Source organism: Lampetra fluviatilis, chromosome 66 (genome assembly GCF_964198595.1).
Source record: "Lampetra fluviatilis chromosome 66, kcLamFluv1.1, whole genome shotgun sequence".
NCBI classification, from domain to species: domain Eukaryota; kingdom Metazoa; phylum Chordata; class Hyperoartia; order Petromyzontiformes; family Petromyzontidae; genus Lampetra; species Lampetra fluviatilis.
This window is the reverse complement of record NC_136340.1, coordinates 5,736,439-5,745,777: the sequence shown is the minus strand read 5'-3', so window position 1 is coordinate 5,745,777 and position 9,339 is coordinate 5,736,439.

Below are 9,339 nucleotides of genomic sequence, written 5' to 3'. Positions count from 1 at the left end.
ACAGTGTGTGTGTGTGTGTGTACACACACACACACACAGGGTGTACACACACACACACTGTGTGTGTGTGTGTGTACACATACACACACACAGGGTGTACACACGTACACACACTGTGTGTGTGTGTACACCCTGTGTGTGTGTGTGTGTACACCCTGTGTATGTATGTGTGTACACACACACATACACAGGGTGTACACACATACACACACACTGTGTGTGTATGTGTGTACACACACACACACACAGGGTGTACACACGTACACACACTGTGTGTGTGTGTGTGTACACCCTGTGTGTGTATGTGTGTACACACACACACACAGGGTGTACACACACACACACACAGTATGTATGTGTGTACACACACACACACACAGGGTGTACACACATACACACACTGTGTGTATGTATGTGTGTACACACACACACACACAGGGTGTACACACACACTGTGTGTATGTGTGTACACACACACACACAGGGTGTACACACACACACACACTGTGTGTATGTATGTGTGTACACACACACACACACACAGGGTGTACACACACACACACTGTGTGTATGTATGTATCAATGAATGACCCCTGGGTTGCGTGGACCGCATGGGGGGGGGGTGACGGAGCGAGCGAGACTCGGAGGGGGGGAGAGGGGGGGAATGGAAGGGTAGAGAGGGGGGGGGTGAGGGGGGGGAGAGGGGGGGGATGGAGGGGGTGGAGAGAGGGGGAGATGGAGTGAGGGGGGGAGATGGAGGGGGCGAGAGAAACAGAGAGAGGGGGGGGTGGAGAGAGGGGGGGGGTGAGGGGGGGGAGAAGGGGGGTGGAGAGGGGGGGTGAGGGGGGGGAGAGGGGGGGGAGAGGGGGGGATGGAGGGGGTGGAGAGAGGGGGAGATGGAGTGAGGGGGGGAGATGGAGGGGGGCGAGAGAAACAGAGAGAGGGGGGGTGGAGAGAGGGGGGGGTGAGGGGGGGAGAAGGGGGGTGGAGAGGGGGGGGTGAGGGGGGGGAGAGGGGGGGAGAGGGGGGGATGGAGGGGGTGGAGAGAGGGGGAGATGGAGTGAGGGGGGGAGATGGAGGGGGCGAGAGAAACAGAGAGAGGGGGGGGTGGAGAGAGGGGGGGGTGAGGGGGGGGAGAAGGGGGGTGGAGAGGGGGGGGGTGAGGGGGGGGAGAGGGGGGGAGAGGGGGGGATGGAGGGGGTGGAGAGAGGGGGAGATGGAGTGAGGGGGGGAGATGGAGGGGGCGAGAGAAACAGAGAGAGGGGGGGGTGGAGAGAGGGGGGGGGTGAGGGGGGGGAGAAGGGGGGGTGGAGAGGCGGGGGGGTGAGGGGGGGGGAGAGGGGGGGAGAGGGGGGGATGGAGGGGGTGGAGAGAGGGGGAGATGGAGTGAGGGGGGGAGATGGAGGGGGCGAGAGAAACAGAGAGAGGGGGGGTGGAGAGAGGGGGGGGTGAGGGGGGGGAGAAGGGGGGGTGGAGAGGGGGGGGTGAGGGGGGGGAGAGGGGGGGGAGAGGGGGGGATGGAGGGGGTGGAGAGAGGGGGAGATGGAGTGAGGGGGGGAGATGGAGGGGCGAGAGAAACAGAGAGAGGGGGGGTTGGAGAGAGGGGGAGATGGAGTGAGGGGGGGAGATGGAGGGGGCGAGAGAAACAGAGAGAGGGGGGGGTGGGAGAGGGGGGGGTGGAGAGAGGGGGGGGGTGGACAGAGGGGGGGGAGAGGGGGGGGGGGAGGGGGATTGTGGGGGGGGAGAAGGGGGTGGAGAGGGGGGGTGAGGGGGGGATGGAGGGGGGGGGAGGAGGGGGGTGGAGGGTGGGGGGGAGAGGTGGAGGGGGAGTGAGGGGGAGAGGGGGATGGAGGGGGCGAGAGAAACAGAGAGAGGGGGGGGGTGGCAGAGAGGGGGAGATGGAGTGAGGGGGGAGATGGAGGGGGCGAGAGAAACAGAGAGAGGGGGGGGTGGAGAGAGGGGGGGCTGGGAGTGAGAGGGGGGAGATGGAGGGGGAGAGAGAAACAGAGAGAGGGGGGGGTGGAGAGAGGGGGGGGGGTGAGAGGGGGGGGAGAGGGGGGGGGAGGGGGATTGTGGGGGGGGAGAAGGGGGGTGGAGAGGGGGGGGGTGAGGGGGGGGATGGAGGGGGGGGAGAGAGGGGGGTGGAGGGGGGGGGAGAGGTGGAGGGGAGTGAGGGGGGGAGATGGGAGGGGGCGAGAGAAACAGAGAGAGGGGGGGGGTGGAGAGAGGGGGAGATGGAGTGAGGGGGGAGATGGAGGGGGCGAGAGGAAACAGAGAGAGGGGGGGGTGGAGAGAGGGGGGCGGTGGAGAGAGGGGGGGAGATGGAGGGGGCGGAGAGAAACAGAGAGAGGGGGGGGTGGAGAGAGGGGGGGGTGGAGAGAGGGGGGGGAGAGGGGGGGGGAGGGGGATGGGGGGGGGGGAGAAGGGGGGTGGAGAGGGGGGGGTGAGGGGGGGATGGAGGGGGGGGGAGAGAGGGGGGTGGAGGGGGGGGGAGAGGTGGAGGGGGAGTGAGGGGGGGAGATGGAGGGGGCGAGAGAAACAGAGAGGGGGGGTGGAGAGAGGGGGGGGAGAGGGGGGATGGAGGGGGGGGGAGAAGGGGGGTGGAGAGAGAAGGGGGAGAGAGGGGGGGGAGAGGGGGGGGGCTGTGGGAAAGGAGACGGCAGACAAAGGATGAAAAAGAGCGAACTAAAGGAGAATATATGGGGTGAGGGTGTGAGAGTGAGCGTGTGTGTGTGAGTGTGTGTGTGAGTGTGTGTGAGTAATAGTGTGTGAGTGTGTGTAACAGTGTGTGTGTGAGTGTGTGTGAGTAATAGTGTGTGTGTGTGTGAGTGTATGTGTGTGAGTGTGTGTGTGTGAGTCACAGTGTGTGTGAGTGTGTGTGAATAATAGTGTGTGAGTGTGTGTAATAGTGTGTGTGTGAGTGTGTGTGTGAGTGTGTGTGTGTGAGTGTGTGTGTGAGTGTGTGTGTGAGTGAGTAATAGTGTGTGTGTGAGTGTGTGTGTGAGTGTGTGTGTGTGAGTCACAGTGTGTGTGAGTGTGTGTGAGTGTGTGTGTAAGTGTGTGTGTGAGTAATGGTGTGTGTGTGAGTGTGTGTGTGAGTGTGTGAGTAATAGTGTGTGTGTGTGAGTGTGTGTGAGTGTGTGTGAGTGTGTGTGTAAGTGTGTGTGTGAGTAATGGTGTGTGTGTGAGTGTGTGAGTAATAGTGTGTGTGTGTGAGTCACAGTGTGTGTGAGTCACAGTGTGTGTGAGTGTGTGTGAGTGTGTGTGTGAGTGTGTGTGTGTGTAAGTGTGTGTGTGAGTAATGGTGTGTGTGTGAGTGTGTGAGTAATAGTGTGTGTGTGTGAGTCACAGTGTGTGTGAGTGTGTGTGAATAATAGTGTGTGAGTGTGTGTAATAGTGTGTGTGTGAGTGTGTGTGTGAGTGTGTGAGTAATAGTGTGTGTGTGTGAGTCACTGTGTGTGAGTGTGTGTGTGAGTAATAGTGAGTGTGTGTGTGTGTGAGTAATAGTGTGTGTGTGTGAGTAACAGTGTATGTGAGTGTGTGTGTGAGTAATAGTGTGTAAGTGTGTGAGTGTGTGTGTAAATAATAGTGTGAGTAACAGTGTGTGTGTGAGTAATAGTGTGTAAGTGTGTAAGTGTGTGTGTGAGTGTGTGTGAGTAATAGTGTGTAAGTGCGTAAGTGTGTGTGTAAGTGTGTGTGAGTGTGTGTGTGAGTAATAGTGTGTAAGTGTGGTTGTGTGTGTAAGTGTGTGTGAGTGTGTGTGTGAGTAATAGTGTGTAAGTGTGTGAGTGTGTGTGTGTGAGTGTGTGTGAGTAATAGTGTGTAAGTGTGGTTGTGTGTGTAAGTGTGTGTGAGTGTGTGTGTGAGTAATAGTGTGTAAGTGTGTGAGTGTGTGTGTGTGTGAGTGTGTGTGAGTAATAGTGTGTAAGTGTGTAAGTGTGTGTGAGTGTCCGGCAAAACCACCCCCATACCTCCTCGTTGTTACCGGACAGCAACGCTGCGTTGGGCTCTGCCGTGGGGGGAAGGCCAATTTCAATCGGCCATTCCTCTTATGGCGCCTGTAGCCACCACAGCGGCTAAATGGGGGCTCTGGACGGGTGCGAGGGGCTGGTGACCCCTCCACCTTCAAATAAAATACCACCATAGGCCCCAGGGAGACAGGCGTCAATGACGTCTCCTGGCCAAACCGCATTTGGCGGAGCCCGGAGACTGCATCATTGGTGGCCACGTGGAATGTTCGAACGCTCACTGCGGCGGAGAGGCTGCCACTCCTCTGTCGGGAGCTGGACCGGTACCGCCTGGATCTCTGTGGCATTCAGGAGGTCCTGTGGACCGGCTCTGGCTCCTGTTAGCATGAGGGGTGGACAGTCCTCTACTTGGGACGGGAGACTGATAAACAACAGGGAGTGGCTCTAACTTTTGAACAAAAGAATGAAGGGGGTGTGGGAGCGTGGCGGTGAGGTGTGGGAAGCTGTGAGCCCCAGGCAACTGTGGGCTCGCCTCCCAGTCAATAAGAGGCGAGGAGTGGTGGTCGTGGTTGCTTATGCCCCCACCGAAGATGAACATCCGTGGAGGGATGCAGGCAAGGCCGATGAGTCAGATGCCTTCTATGACCTCCTGTCACAGGTGCTGGCTAAAGTAGCCGCTAGGGATAGAGTCATCTTGTTGGGTGACTTCAATGCCCGAGTTGGTCATGATGCTGGTACCTGGTCTGGATGAGTGCAAAGCATGGGCCAGATCAGCTCTATAACGATAGGAGGCTGCTAGACTTCTGTGCAGCCCATGGGCTTGTAATTACCAACACGCTCTTCCGGCATCGGCGCATCCACATAACGTCACTGATGCACGCTGGGTCCAAGCAAGAACATCTGCTGGACTACATTGTGGCAGAACAGTGGAGCTGATCTGCCCACTGACCATCGACTAGTCATCTGTAAGACGTGCCTGCCGTTCTTCCACTCCGGCGGTGGGTGTACATCCAGGACCCCATTCAAATCCACAGTGGCCTGGTCTCAGCTAACTGATAAAAGTTTAACACGTAGGCTTTCGCGACCAATATTGTTCATAATCAACGATTTTTGGGTTTAGATCGCGTTATTTATAAATGTGTCGTAACCCTCCACCACCCGACACGGCCAATCAGTAAAAAAGTGTCACGTTGACAAAAGACAAATAGTTCACTGCTTTAGCCCACCGGTGTGTTGAAGCGTGAAACCACAACATTTACTGGCAAAGACTAATTATAGAATCCATTGAGATTGAGAGAAACAGAAATAACTTTAATCGCTCAGACAGCTACAGGCTTAGTGCGGCCTGGAAGCGTATTATTAAATAAGATGCATTACAATTCCTTACAAGGGAAACAAGCACTAACTGATTATTAATGTAGCATAATCGAAATTCAAAAGATTGTTCACTCGGCTGGCTACTAATGCCTTATCTGGGTGATATTTGTAACTGAGCCTCTCACAAGGTAAAACCTTTGTCTGGGCAAGCATCGTGCACGCTGTCCATACGCGTCTCAGCCGTACAGGTTCTTTCAAATTTCGATTTAAAGTTTTCGTGACTGCAGGGATTCATCTTCTTGGTTCTTTCGGTAAAGTCACGTAGAAGGGAAATAATAAAATAATAAAAATAAAACATAATAAAACACAATTCTTACGACGTTTCGGCCACAACGCAAGCAGCCGTCCTCAGGTGAAGAACAGGTCTGTCGGGAAGACAGCGTCTGAATGAAACACCACCACGCTTGGAGCGTATATTTAAGCTGGGTTGGAGGGGGAAGAGCGCCTTGACAAAATAATGTGCATATCAAGAAGAATTTAGCATATTTATGGGAAATGCAGATATGGGATTACGCATTTCACAAGTAGTGACTAATCCCATATCTGGTGGTGCATCTCCCAGTCACTTTAGTCAGCCAACCCACGGCACCTGCTGGGTCTGTCCCGAGACCTCCTGCACCTAGCCTGGCACAGTAGGGGGTACAGCTGGTGGTGCATCGACCAGTGGTCATCTCAGTCAGCCAACCCACGGCACTTGCTGGGTCTGTCCCGAGACCTCCTCCTGCCAGCAGAGAGCCTTCGACACTTCACGTGGTGGCCTCAAAGTGCACCTGGCCTGGCACAGGCGCCGTGGTGACGTCACACCCACTTCGTGGCGAATGTCAGCTGCTGTTGTTGTTGGCAGTGTTGTTGTTGTTGTTGTCATCGTTCTGTGAACAAAAGTAACAGACAACACGTACTCCGATTCGGCATCGACGTGCACCTAGCCTGGCACCCTTGAGGCCGCCGCGTGTGACGTCGCCGCCATTGTTGTTGCGTGCAAGATGGAACCACAGCGCCATCGGGTGGTGACGCAACCACATCGCCCCTCTATCACGTGACAACCCTTACTAGATTCTAGATTTGAAGCTTTCGTGACTGCAAGGATTCATACATACTCTTAGTTCTTTCGGTAAAGTCACCAAGTAGGTAAAAAAATGAAATTAAAATTAATTTAAAAAAATAAAACAATAAAAAATCACGACGTTTCGGTGGCAACACAAGTCTCCGTCATCAGGTGGGACCGTCACAGCCAGATTTGCTGCAACAATTTATTGATTTTATTTATTTTAATTTTATTTTTTTACCTACGTGACTTTACCGAAAGAACTAAACGTACACATCGCCCCTCTATCATGACCAGCACTAAAACGTCACCAGCCGCTTACGAATTTGTATTCGTTCGTTTGATCATTCAGTTATTAAAACATTTGGTTGACAAAAGTAATCGATTAGCCGGTTCAGAAAGTATTAACCGGTTTTCGTTTGCAGTGGGTAGAGTATATTGGTTACTGTGTGATGAGTCTGTGGGTCTCTGTGTGGTGAGTCTATGGGTCTCTGTGTGGTGAGTCTGTGGGTCTCTGTGTGTTGAATATATGGGTCTCTGTGTGGTGAGTCTATGGGTCTCTGTGTGATGAGTCTATGGGTCTCTGTGTGGTGTGTCTGTGGGTCTCTGTGTGATAAGTCTATGGGTCTCTGTGTGGTATGTAGGTCTCTGTGTGGTGAGTCTGTGTGTCTCTGTGTGGTGAGTCTACGGGTCTCTGTGTGATGAGTCTGTGGGTCTCTGTGTGGTGAATATATGGGTCTCTGTGTCGTGAGTATGTGGGTCTCTGTGCGATGAGTCTATGGGTCTCTGTGTGATGAGTCTATGGGTCTCTGTGCGATGAGTCTATGGGTCTCTGTGCGATGAGTCTATGGGTTGCTGTGTGGTGTGTCTATGGGTCTCTGCGTGATGAGTCTATGGGTCTCTGTGCGATGAGTCTATGGGTCTCTGTGCGATGAGTCTATGGGTTGCTGTGTGGTGTGTCTATGGGTCTCTGCGTGATGAGTCTATGGGTTGCTGTGTGGTGTGTCTATGGGTCTCTGTGTGGTGTGTCTATGGGTCTCTGTGTGGTGTGTCTATGGGTCTCTGTGTGATGAGTCTGTGGGTCTCTGTGTGGTGTGTCTATGGGTCTCTGTGTGATGAGTCTGTGGGTCTCTGTGTGGTGTCTATGGGTCTCTGTGTGGTGAGTATGTGGGTCTTTGTGTGGTGAGTCTGTGGGTCTCTGTGTGTGGTGAGTCTGTGGATCTCTGTGGTGAGTCTATGGGTCTCTGTGTGGTGTGTCTATGGGTCTCTGTGTGATGAGTCTGTGGATCTCTGTGTGGTATGTCTATGGGTCTCTGTGTAGTAATGAGTCTATGGGTCTCTGTGTGGTGAGTCTATGGGTCTCTGTGTGATGAGTCTGTGGGTCTCTGTGTGATGAGTCTGTGGGTCTCTGTGTGGTGTGTCTATGGGTCTCTGTGTGAGTGAGTCTGTGGGTCTCTGTGTGGTGATGAGTCTATGGGTCTCTGTGTGATGAGTCTATGGGTGTCTGTGTGGTGAGTCTATGGGTCTCTGTGTGGTGAGTCTATGGGTCTCTGTGTGATGAGTCTATGGGTCTCTGTGTGGTGATGAGTCTATGGGTCTCTGTGTGATGAGTCTATGGGTGTCTGTGTGGTGAGTCTATGGGTCTCTGTGTGGTGAGTCTATGGGTCTCTGTGTGGTGAGTATGTGGGTCTCTGTGTGGTGAGTCTATGGGTCTCTGTGTGGTGAGTATATGGGTCTCTGTGTGGTGTGTCTATGGGTCTCTGTGTAGTAATGAGTCTATGGGTCTCTGTGTGGTGAGTCTATTGGTCTCTGTGTGATGAGTCTGTTGGTCTCTATTAGGGGTCTATGGGTTTCTGTGTGATCAGTCCCACCTGGGCCTGCCCACCATCATGAAGGTCCTTAAAGATTGTGAGCAGAGTCAGGGACTCCAAAATCACGAAGAACAACCCAGAGCCCAGGCCGACTGATGGTATCATAGGCCAGGTCTTGTTGAAATTCCCTACACCTCTGCTGTAGCAGACGGACAGAAAATATGGCATCTGTGCAGGACCGCCCTCTCCTGAAACCGCATTGGGGCTCCGCAAGCCTCTCCTCAGCGTGCCTGGCAAGGCGATGTTGAATAATCCTTGCCAGGACCGTTCCCGGCACACTGAGGAGTGAGATGCCCCTGTAGTTGTTACAGTCTGTGCGGTCCCCCTTCTTGACACCGCTGGTACCAGTCATCGGCAAGTCCACTCAGCTCCACGTCCTCCTGTACCACATCACTCCATCTCTTCTCTAGCCCGTGCCGCGCCCGTTTAGCCCAATCTATCCCGCCGAACAAAAGCTGTTTAGGTGTTCGGCGGCTGGGCATGCGGGCTGCGTGTCCCAGCCATATACCACTACTCCACACACGCACACGCAGCCACCCACGCACCCACACGCGCACAAACGCACCTTAACCATCAGACGTTCCTATAAATGTACCCCATCCACTCTTGATGCATATTGAACGACCTTTGGATTGGGGTTTTTTTTTTTCCCGTCTTCTTCGATTTACATATAAATTCATCCGCATGGACGAGAGGCGTAAATTCCCCGGTGGGTCTGGGTGAGAAAATGAACCCCGAAAAAAATGTACCCACCAAATATTCCCATCAAAAGGCCTTGAAACAGCAGCGACCCACACCGCTCCCCGCTCCTCCGCCACCACCACCACCGCCGCCGCCACGACCAAATCCTAAATTTTTAACTTAAAACGTTCGTGACTGCAGGAATTCGCGTTGTTGGTTTTGTCGGTGAAGTCACGTGGATAGAAAATAAAATTAAAGAGAATCAAATTTAATAAAATTTAATAAATACAATTTTCAAATAATACAGAGACCCAGCAGGTGCCATGGGTCGACTGAGATGACTGGCTGATGCACCACCTGTGCCCCCTACTGTGCCAACTTGCTGTGCTTTAGCCAC